We start from the raw sequence: 12,645 nt of genomic DNA, 5'->3' as shown, positions 1-12,645 counted from the left end.
ATGAAAAAATGTTGGGTGGCTAATGGTTAAATTTAACCCTGATTACATCAAACAGAGAAAAATATGCCTATATTGCTGTGCAAAGTGGTGATGGCAGCATGTTAGATTCTGGTGAACAGGAATACAGATAGTAATGTAGCGCTGGCTTTGGTACAGGCTGCCAAACTAGCTTTACTTAGTTGGCTTGTCTGCACTGAGCTCCAGGCTGCCACAGCTCCACGCTCAGTTTAAAGCCAGTTCAGATATAGCTCTGTAAACATCAATCACATGATTACACTTGATGGTCCTGAGATTTCATGGAAAGCTCAGTGAAATTTCAGCTTCAAATTGGACTAGCCATTCTTGCAAAGTTTTCTTCATTCTGGAAAAGAATCTCCTCTCTAAAACCAACAGGAAAGACAGATTTGGATTCAAGAGTCTGGATTCAAAGGAGATTCAGCTATGATGTTCTAATGTAGGCCTGCTTCTGCATTAACATCAATAAATCTCCATCCATCACACAGTTCTATTTCAATTATTGAGCCAATTTCCAGACACTTTTATGATGTATTGTTTGATTTTATTAACTGGAGTGAAGGTTTAAACTCGCTGAATTCCCATAGTAATCTTGCCCTGTAACCCTACCTACCTTATCAAATCTTGCTTAATGAAATGCAGGCATCTGTCTTAATGGCTTTCAAACTATGCTATGTAGACTGACCCAGATGTTAGTTCATAAATAGGAATATTTGGAAGTGTTAAACAGAGTAGCTGGAGACAGAGGTAGGTCCCTGAAGTGATCTTTTCTCTTATGAAGAAATCAGTGGTATGGGAGAAATTACTATAAATCTCTGTGAAGAAAAATGAGAGCCAGAGGTCTGGGGAATGGAAGCTTAGCACTGCAAGCAGCCTAGCAATAGGTTTGGTCAGAAATAATTTCCTGAAGAAACTGATTGTTTTGGTATAAATTAAAAAATCAAACTAGGTTTACTTAAGACCAAAATATTCATCTGTGGTATTTTCCCCAAGGACTTTGGTTGTTCTGCTTCATGGAAGCAGTAATTTGGGTGTTTTAGGCTCTGTGGAATGGCATCATTACTCAGGCTGCCTCTCCTGTGGTGCTTGACAGTCTCTGTCTTGGCAAGGAGCGTACATCCTCATGGGCCATGGCACATCCTGGGAGAAACAGCTGAGGGATGGAGAGGGGAATGTAGGGCTCACAAAAATTATTAGGAACATGAAGTACCGGGATTCTGTCATATGTAATATGTTACATAATAACATTTGCAAGTTAAAATATGTTCCATTCCAGGACATTGAGAGTATTTCATTATTTCAGAACAAAAAAAATTCTATAGAAAACAAACATTTTTCTTGGAAAAAAACTCATTCTTTTTTTGCATTAAAAATAGCAACAAAAATCCAGTCAGTCTTGGAAACAGACCTGCAATGTGATGGACATGGCACCAGGGGCTGACTGCAACTCTTTGCTGTCTCACTGTTCTTTCAAAATCATAATGGTGAATAAGCCATGATTTTGTCCCTCAAGGGTTTTTTACTGCCACACTGCATCATCTCAGCTCTTCAGCTTCCCCTTCCCCACAGCTGCTCTTGTTCCATACTCATGAAAAAGAAAGACAAAACTGACAGGACAGCATGACAATCTGGTATTTAGTGTGACAGTTAAACTTAATGATATGGGAGGCATGTTAGACTGTATTACAAGCCCATTATCTGCGAGCTTGGATATTGGATGCATTACATTATTAATTAAACACAGAAATGGCTACCGTTAGTTGGCGATCTTATCTGCTAAAAGAACTGGAAGACAGAAGTACTCCCTAAAATCAAGAGCTTGAATGTGTCTTTCCTGTCATTTTGTAAAACAGTCACCCTTCCGTTTCATGCTTGTCAAGCAATCAATGAATGTTTGTAACTGCTTTGAGATTTTCCAATGAAAAATGCTGCAACCTATAAATGCAAAGTGTTACTATAGTTCATTAATTATGAAATTAAAGGATAAAACTTGCAGATGCAAAAGAGTTCGGCTTCAAAAATACCCTAAGCATTTGTGCAGATGTTATTATGTTGCCCCCTTCTGCCAGATGCTTTTAACACTTTTATGTATGGGACAGGTTCAAACATCACAGAACTGCTCTTATGGTCAGACCCTAGAGACACATTTGAACTAACTGCACTAATGCCTAACTCTTACACTCTTCATATGCAGATTTCAGAACCTTTTGAGTGCAAAATCACGATCCCCATTTTGTGAAAGAGGAAACAGAGGCTGAAGGAAGTGTCTTGCCCAACAACCCCTCTAGCCAGTGAAAGAATGAAGAGCAGAGCCTCTGTCCTCTGAGTTTCAACCCAGTCACCTTCCAACCAGCTCAATTCATTTAAAAGTTTAAAACCTGAGTCCTCTCCTAGAGAGTCCTACTGCAATGTGTTATCCTCCAAGGGCTCAATTCTGCAAAGTGCTGGGCACTCTGGCCTTGTTCCAGCAAAGCACTTAAGTATGTGGTTAACTCCAAGCTTATGAATTGTCTAATTGAAAACAGCGGAAACAGTACTTTGAAAAGAAAAGAGCTCAGTTTTCCTAATTAGCGATTCCCACCTCAGGAAAAGGCAGATGTTGAATTGGAAGTGGTTTGTATTATAGTCAGAGGGCAACATGTCTCTCTCTCTGTGCTAAATAGAAGGGAGAGTAGGGTGACCACCAACAGTGGCAGGGGTTGATAAGTACTGGATAATGCCCTGAGCTAACGGGGATTGTGTGCTCTGCCAAAATCAGTTTCCTGCCACAGGAAGCAGTATAGGGGTGCAGGCGTGCAGGCAGCACCCAGGTGTGTGCCAAGAGAAATCATTAGGTAGGTGTGGGTGTGAGTAAGCGCTAATGCAATATAAATGTGAGAACAGGCACAGAGTATGGTGACACATATTTCATCCTGCCTAACATGGGCACTCAACAAGAGCATCTATGCAAGGAGCCTTATTACACTGGGCTCTGCATGCAGGTAATAGAGAGAGAGGCATCACTCCTACGACAGAGCTTCCTCTCCTTCATGCCCACATCAGCTCCAAACAGACCTAGAACGGGGAGGGGGCGGACACACTGCCTCTGTGTGGCTGGCCTCATTTTGCCTTGAAAATGCATGGTGGTAAAGTGGTGAAAAGTTTGGCCTTTCCTTTGAGTCACTGATTAGTATAAACAATGGTGTGTGCCTTTTGGAGTGGTTATTCAAACTGCACAACTTAGCCAGCTAAGTGCCCATCTGTCTAATTATACCAGTAAGAAGTTTGAAAATCTCTTTTCCTCCTCTACTTTCCTCTTATCTCCTCTGATCTAATTATCGACTACTTTGTGTTGCACTTCTCTAAACTTCTGCAACCTCCTCCTTTTAACCTCCACCCTCTGTTTCTCCACTACTACCCCAGGGCAAATGGAGATTATTCAAGGTGAAAAAGAGGGCAGTGGAGAAGTACCCCTTCATCCAGTCGGGATGTCTGTGGTGTTGCTGTGCTGCCCCATTCTCTCACTCTGCATTTGCATGGCTTTGGGGGATGCACACATTAAAGGATATGGAGATGTAATCCACCAGGATTACAAGGGTTTACAATTTCAAATCAAAGCATTACAAAGGTCAGCTATCCAACCCAGAGCAAGCTGATCTGGGATTCCAGCTGATGCCTTTTCTTTCTCACGTTCTCTTGAACCAACTGATCTCTTAGTCATGGCTCTGGGTCCTCTGTCTGCAGCACTCACAGTAATCATTCTTGTGGTGCTGAAACAATGGATCTCTTACATTGAGCTGGCTCCAGGGGCTCCTGAGCGGGTATGCAAACCCTTATTCTTTGTAGCATCCCTAGCATTGTTGAATCCTTTCACAGCATAGATTTCTGCAGGGATAGGCAAGCAGGGCTAAGAGATGCCCTATGGAGGGTTTATAGTCCATGCATAAGGCAAGAGATAAGAGAGGGAAACAAAGATGTAGGACCTTAAGGGATGCAGGGATGAGACTCTAGTGGAAAATACAGCTAGATATGCTGGTTCCCAGCCCATCCAGCCCCCTTGGAAGCATCCCTGACTCCTGACACCACAAAGTGCCCTTTACCTATCACTCTGTGCCCTGCTTCTAGTTCTTGAGTGTGTTGTTCTCTTTTAAACTCTCCTTGCCACAAGTCACATTTTGTCACATGCTTCTGGTTAGGTAGATCCATGAAACTCCCTCATCTTGGCACAACCACAGTCGTGGTGGTGCTCTTCTTTGTATTACCTCTGTTAAAATGGACCTCTCTGGAGACAGCTTTCTCTCTCCACTGTTTGAGTAGGGAGCCTGGATCACTAGCTGCAAACTAAACTTGCAGCAGCTTATGGTCAGGGAGAGGAACCTCACTTTAACTGACCCACCTGATATCACACAGAGAATTGAAGAAGAGTCTGGAACTGAACCAATATCATCTCAGCTCCCAACTAATGCTTTAGCTACAAACTTCCTGTTCTGTGGGGCACTGCTCTAGTTCCCAGCCACCTGCCCTTGTCACCACAAGTGCCTTTCTGCTGTAGTTTATCTCCTTTCATCCTGCCACCGTCAGCTAGTCCCCAGCTCCCAGCTCTCCTCTGTCTTCCACCAAACGATCAGAGAATCACGTCTGCGAGAGGAGCAGAGAGAGCAGCGCCTGGGTCCTGTGTCAGTTCTATTTACCTTCACTGCACTGCCTTCCATTGCTTAACAGAATAGTTTTATACCAGAGAAAATTGGAAGCTAAGTAGTTGCCTGTCAGGTAGTGTCTGTCGCCTGCATGAGAAGCTGACATCGTAGTCAGCTCCACTGTCAACCATCTCTGAGCTGAGCATCAGTCCTGGCCCCAGACTCCTTCTCCCGCTCATGTTCTTTCTCTATGTTGATATTTGTAACAGTGCCATTGGGGACTCCCCTTGTATAGCAGCATGGTGGAGTTTCCATTTCCATCCATGTGCATTGCACATCCTGCAAGTTAGCTGACGAGGAGAAGATGAAACTGCTGAGACACAGGGCCAGGACTTGAGGAAGTGTAGTTCCGCAGACAGCTAGAGACCAAGAACCCCATCCATCTGCAAAGCGACTCCCCTGAGTCAGGGAGTGTCAGGGACTTATACCGAGGGTACCTTCAGTTCCAAGAGAGATATAGAAGAAAATTAAAAAATTATTTAACATGAAGGCGGACAAGGAGCAAGAGTGTGTTTGGCATGAGAGAGACATGGACTGCATGCAAAGCCTGTTTTGGAAGGGGGGAATGGAATCATATCCAGAAAAGTTCTGTGTTTCATAAGGTCAATACACACATTCCTTTCCCTTTGCATGGGAGTTTCTTGACAAAGATGAGTGAATTCTCTTCTCTTCTCTTCTCTTCTCTTCTCTTCTCTTCTCTTCTCTTCTCTTCTCTTCTCTTCTCTTCTCTTCTCTTCTCTTCTCTTCCTCTCTTTTCTTTTCCCTTTCCTTTCCTTTCCTTTCCTTTCCTTTCCTTTCCTTTCCTTTCCTTTCCTTTCCTTTCCTTTCCTTTTCCTTTCCTTTCCTTTCCTTTCCTTTCCTTTCCTTTCCTTTCCTTTCCTTTCCTTTTCCTTTCCTTTCCTTTCCTTTCCTTTCCTTTCCTTTCCTTTCCTTTTCTCTTTTTTCTTTTTTCTTTCTCTACCACCTTCTCTCTGTCTCCTGAAATTGCCAGTTGAGATTACAAGATGTCAAAGGCAATGAAATGAATTTTGCCACTCAGCTGCTCGTAAACTTGATGCCCTGGCTTCTGGTATTACAGCACCATAGCCTCTACCTTTAAATATCAGCCACCCACAGAAACAACCTGACTGTACACTGGCAGCATGCAAGGTTTCCATGGTGACAGAATACAGGTCACAACCTCTGTAAATGTAATCAGAGCACTGGGACTGGTGTGTGGAGACAGGTTTAATTTCTCCGTTAGTGGGAGCTCTGTGGTCCAACATGTACATAAGCTCCTCACATTGACAGACAACCTGTTATCTTCAGGATGGCTCTGCATATTGCCAGTCCTCTCACACAGCTGCCATCTCACCTTAATTTTTAAGCACAAAGAGAGCAATTCCACCTGGGATCCAGCACGGCCCAATCGTCACTGCTGTGGGCTTTGCAAATGCCTGATCTGATCATTCTAGCTGCCCACCGCCTTTTCTGGTTTCTACTCTCTATCCCACACTAGCTGCCTGTGCAGGAGGAAGATTGGAGGCAAAGCTTAATCCCCTCCACTCCACATCCATCAGATCTCTCGTTCCTTCTCCATCTGGGTACACAGGTATTGCATTGTAAAGCGCCTGTCTCCGCAGTGCCTGCGTGCCAAGTACAATCCAGCAAAACAGTGTACCTTGATGCTGCCTAACAGTCAGACAACTTTTCAGTATGGCACAGGCATTTCTTATGAAGAAACTTCATAAGAAATATAAATATATAAACTATATATTTATATATATTTATATATATTTTATATATATTTTATATATTTATATAAATATTATATATATTATAATTATAAATATATATATTATATAAATATATTATATATATTATATATATTATATATATTATATATATTATATATATATATATTATATATTATATATTATATATATTATATAATATATTATATATATTATATAAATATTATATAAATATATATATTATAATTATAAATATTATATATATTTATATTATATATATTTATATTTATATATTTATATATATTTTATATATTTATATATTTATATATATTTATATATATTTATATATATTTATATATATTTTATTTATATATAATATATAAACTAATATAAAATATAAACTTCCTGCAGAGGAAGTTTATAGGAACGTACCCAGCCGCTTTTACTGAATATGCTGAGGATTTACAAGAAGGGCATGCGCTGAGTGTTTATATGGTCTGGGTTGAGGTTACATTCTGTGCAACATAGAAATTCTGGGTATTTATGACATATACAGAACCTGGCTGTTTACTGACAGTGCCATATATTGAGTATTTCTAACAGTTACCAAGCTTTACGCTTTTCCTTATCCTTCTTTTTCTGCCTGTATATCTGTCTTCCATTGCAATCCCTAGTTTATCTGCTTCTAACTTTCCTTTATAGAACATGAGTAGTTCCCATCTTCAAGGATAACAGTAGCTGCATGTGCCAAACTGCTTTAGTAATGTACAGTGCTTAATAAGTTTTAATTACTCGTTTTTCCTCTCTTATTAAGTTAAGCCAAGAATATTTTAAGCCCAGCTTGTAATAATACCAGAGATCTCCATTTTCGGAGTCAACAATTTGCACAGATGACTTTAGAAGTCAAATAGCAATTACTGCTTTCTCTCTTGTGTATTTGTGCATTTGCAGTGAAGGGAAGTTAAAAGCTTCTCTCTGTAGTAGGAGTCACATGCGTTCAGGGTCAGTCCCTGAATGCTATCAGATCCACACAGCAGCACAATGGTAGCAAGTTTGACAGCTACTGGAAAACAGAGTTAAGGACTTTTTCATTCAGAGTTCGTCCAGAATTGCCATTCCACTTAAGCTTTATACCCCATAATTTCAGATTAACTTTCACAGGTAGTCAAACCCATATTTGACTGGGCAGCTATTGTGGCATGCAAAGATTTTTTAAAACTATGCCTTTGAATCTTTGGCTGAGAGAGTGCCTTGAAAGCTAGGGACAACGTTGCTACTAATAGGTCTGTTTTGTTATGATAGTGTACACAGTATATACTAAACACATATGAACAAAACCATGTTTCTTGCCCCAAACTTTTTACACTCTAAAAATACAAAACACACGAAAGAATAGCTGAGACATAATGCATTTTCTCTATGAATTCAAACATATGGCACATTTTCAAAGATCTGGTGTCAGTCTCAGTTTCCTTGGCTAAATATCTCCTCTGTTCCACTGTGCACTGACCAGTCACCTTGCCTTGCCTTGCCTTGCCTTGCCTTCCCGGTTTCATGCATGCTTTGTGAGGTGATACGGTCACTGCTGTATTACTGAGAACTGAGGCACTGAAGGGCTAAAAGAAGTGTTCAAAGTCACACTGGAAGCCTGTGGCAGAGCAAGGACCTGGGATCAAGATTTTCCGCATGTAAACAAATGACCTAACCTCTGGCGCATTCTTCCCTTATGCTGGCAGGAGACATCAGCTGATTTTTTCATTCCTTCCCTTTCACTATGCCATGCTGTGGCAGTCCTTTCTCAGTGCCATCTTTGTGCTCACGGGGAATCTACTGAATATATTCATGCAAGTGCTTTTTGAGAGGAAATAAACAATTGCTAAAGATAAAGCTCAAGAGCAGAAATCTCTGCCTGTCATCTCTATTACCTTTTTTTGTTTCCTCTGCCTCCACACTGTGCATGGACAGAGAATGGAAGTGCTGCCTTCATCCTGCGCGTTTCAGAGAACCCTGTCACCTGAAATATTATCCTGTCTACTTTCGTGCAACAGATTTAGCATTTCAGAGCAGCGGGCTTGAGTTGCCAGTCTGTCATGTGGATTGCTCTATGCACACCTAGGTGTTGATGGTAAGAGGTGTTCATGCTTGGGATGAATCTTAACTCAAAAGACTGAGGTGAAACCAGTGGGAAGGGATAGGGCTTTCCTGGGCTACTGATATCGAGCTTGCAAAAGCCTTTTGAAAGCAGGGAGAGAGAAATAGAAGTGGATAGGGTTGGGCTAGGGGAGATTTTTTCCACCTTTGATCCTCAGATTGTCCTGTTCAGCTGAGTGGAATACAAAGCAAGGGTGTCTCAGAGCTCACACTTCACCTCAGCAGTGCAATCGACGGGAGAAGCAGTGAGCGAGACCGACAGACTGTCACTGGCAAAATGAACTGTCACCTCCCATTTTTCAGAGCCGCGGTGGGATGAATTGCGGCTTTGAACCATGTGGCCCATTGCTGATTGAGTTCCGCTGTCTTAGAACCCCACTGAACAAGGCAAGTTCATTTCAGGCTGACGTACCACTGCTTATCAATTTTGGAGCCAGTAAAATTAACCGCTTCAGAGCTGATTTTCCCTTTTCCTCCCTTCCTACTTCTGCCTTCCTAGTTTTGTGCCTGGAAAGGTCAGTAAATAAATCCCACAGAACATCAGATAAGATCCATGTGGCCTAGAAAAAGCATAACAGAGGTGCTGCTCCTAAACTGTTCTTGCTTTAAAAGACAGCTGTTCCAGTCTCCAATCTCTAGTGGACATTTGTCCGCATCATAAATACCAGAACAGAACATGCTGCACAGTTCAACACAATTCAGTGTGGCTTGACAGCCTGTGAGGAGTCAGGGGGAACCCAAGTCCTGCGATGACAGCTGTGTTGGAGATGAGGATTGAGATGGATTGGAATGGCTGTATGAGAATGCTGGTAATGGAAAAGCAATGGATATTCAGGGTCAGAAACACTGATTCCTGGCAGAGCTGCATGGGACCAACAGCGCTAAAATACCAAAGATACTTCAGACCAACGTTGCCTTCCCAGAGGTATGCGGGCGTATATGGCCCACCTGTTTGGTCCAAACAGTGTTCTCAGCCACTTACCAGCATGCGATGTTCATTCCAGTCCTGCTGATACCAGTTAGCTGTCTCCAGGATTGCATTTTCTGTTTAATTCCCTCAGGAATCAGTTTAGTGGCTTGGCCTTTTTTGTCATCAAGAGTTTACATAATTTTGCCCTCCCTTTGCTTTCACATCATCCTTATTTCTTATATCACATATCTCCTTTCAGATCTTTCTCCTTTCCCCCCGCATAGTTGTATATCTGCTTCTAAGCTAACTTTTTTGCCCCATAGAGCCTGTGAGCTGATACTGTCTCTGTCTTCATCTTCCCCCTTGAAGTCTATTTTTTCCTGCCTGACCTCAAAGGTTGGTCCTCATCAATTGTGTATCCATGTATTTTTGATGATATACAGTTGTCCCATCTCTTATATTGACTTAGGGCAAAGTCCTGCAGTCCATTACAGTTAACTTACAATGTAAATTTGGTTTAGGATTGAGGAAATCCTGAGGAATCACCCCTTTCAGGGCAAGATTTTGGGGGACAGGAATTACTCTGCTTCTTTATGTTTTTATGAAAGGTGGACACAAACAGTGCTCAGTGGGGTAAGTCTTTAGCTGGTGTAAATCAGGATCACTCCACACTAAACAGCCCAGCTGGTGCTCAGGTACAAGACATTTTTATTAATTTAGTCTCTGCTGTAATTCTATTGGTATCTGGAGAAAAATCCATTTTGTCAAACATCATCCATTGCCATGTTCCTATCTGCAAAAACAGCTCTAACACAGAATTTCATCAGAGACTTTCTAAGCTGCTCTCAGCCTGGTTCCAGCCTTAGAAACACTCGCTATTTTTCCTCTGAATATTTTGTATCCTGTGTCCCAGACGTTTTGGTAAGTGTGCAGAGCTGCAATGAGAGATGAATGGGCCACTGACAAAAGGGGCAGGAGAATTAGTTCCAATGGAAATAATTTAAGAAAAGCTTTATTCAAGATGTCCATGAGTGGGAAGCTCTGGGCCTGTGTCTCACCTTCTTACAGTCCGAACAATTGGATGAAATATTAGCACTTTCCACATGTTAACACTACAGGATATCATCCATCTTCCTCACCAGTGGGAAGTGTTAGCTAGCACAGGCCTTTATGAATCTGATTTCTATATTCCCATATGCCAATCACAGCTTAGAAACCGTCTGAACTTGCACTTTGGGAAAACGGACTGTGAATCTGGGGAGGCAGCCCTTAGGCTAATGGCTACTTCCCAGGCTTTCTTTAAAATGTACAGCTGTGCATTACCTCAACTAGCTTGAGAAATAGCAGCACAGTATTTCCTAAATCTTCAGTGAATGAGCTGCAGTGGCAGATAGGGTAAGAACCCTTGCTATGGTGAGTTTGAGCTTTGCAGAAGATTTCCAGCAAAAGCTACCCCAGCAGATCATGTGTAGTTGGTCATTTGGGTTGGGGAGTGGAAGTTTATTGTTTAGGAAGGTAGTCACGATGCTCCCTCAGGGGAACACTGGCTGCAGAAGTTGGTCCACTTCAGTCCATGTGAGTAAGCTTGGAGAGAAGTGACAATGCTGACTACCTGGTAATGACATCTAGTCATGCAAGTCTTAGTAAAGTGTTAGTAAAAATGTAAGTAAACACTTAGCAAGTGTTAGTAAAAATGGCAAACTTCTATCCGAAATCCCTCCTTTCAACAGGAGACAGACCTCTGTCTACACAGAGAGAGGATATTTCCACTAGTATTCAAAATCTAAGACTTGGGAAAAACCTATTACAAAGTGCTTTGACTTCAACAACAGGTTTTCCCATGTTGCAGGAGCTGATAATAAATGTAAAGCTATCCATTATACTGGGTTAAGCTGGAAGGATTAATATAAAAGATGTTTCAATGCTCATTAAAAACCAGGCAACTCAGCAATGTCAGCCTTAACAGTTTCCTGGGAATTATGGAAACATTACACAGCAATTCCTGGGTCCCACTGCCAGTCATGTCATGGTATCTTACTCAGGAGTAGCTTAAGAGCTACAGACTAGCCATCTTTGCCCTAATTCAACCTTCATCAGAGATCAGAGCTTGCTCCTCTGGGTTTCCAGTATTTTTTCTGATTCCTTCAGGGAAAGCAGTCTGAATACACACACACACACAGAACAAAATATGATCGATAGCTTCAGAAAGACCAAAGCATATGGGGACCCTCCATTCAGAGGAATAGCCACATCCCTATTTCTTGTGTTGAAGCAGTAATAACACTGCAGCCAGTAAATTGAGTCAGAGCACAAATCAACTTCTGAGTGGCAGCTCTACCATGTTGCAGCTGGCTGAATATTTAAAATATGCAGACTCCTTCTATCCATCTTTCCTCAAGTAACCAAGTCCTTGGGTTTCTACTGAAGCTCCCTGCTCATGCGGGACAGTTTGACTAATTCAGCAATGGATAAAAGGTTTTTCCATAGTTTAAGTATTTATCCCTAATTCTACCAGGGAGTGCTTTCTTAAAGGCCAGCCCTGGGAGGTAAGATGCTTTAATATGAATCTTCCCTCTTCTATCTGAGCAGAGCCTGCAGGATTAATGCTTGTTACACTCCTTCACAGAAATTAATGCCACTATGGATAGGCTTGTCTACACATGAGTTATTCCAGTGAGGCATTCTGCTTTAAATTTGCACCTTACTTTATTGCAGAATAAGTTTCACGTATAGACAAGACATCCCTTCATAAGAGCATCATGTCATTAGGGGAACAATTACCTAAACTTTAAAAGCTCTTGGGTGCTTTCTGACCATGTTCTAATGCCCACTGGAGTCTACAGATGGATTACACTGACTTTAATGGTCATTGGTCCAGGCTATGGAAAAGAAAATTGATGAGGAAGGATAGAAGAAAGCAGAAAAGTCATTTCTCATATTAAAATTAAAGCTAGATCCATGTTGTGAACTTTAGTCTGTAAATAGAACCTGGTCTTAGTGTTCCCACAGGTAGGGATATGTGCCTGTGTATAGGCATAAAACAGCAGAGGAAAGGGGAGCTGAATGGAGAAGAGAACAAGGCAAAAGGTTTTCTGGCATTTCAGCTTCCTGCTAAGAATTTACAATCTCAGTAGAACAGATAAACAAACAGCAAAGAGAA

Source organism: Struthio camelus, chromosome 25, assembly GCF_040807025.1.
Source record: "Struthio camelus isolate bStrCam1 chromosome 25, bStrCam1.hap1, whole genome shotgun sequence".
Classification (NCBI taxonomy): domain Eukaryota; kingdom Metazoa; phylum Chordata; class Aves; order Struthioniformes; family Struthionidae; genus Struthio; species Struthio camelus.
This window is presented reverse-complemented; position numbering follows the sequence as displayed.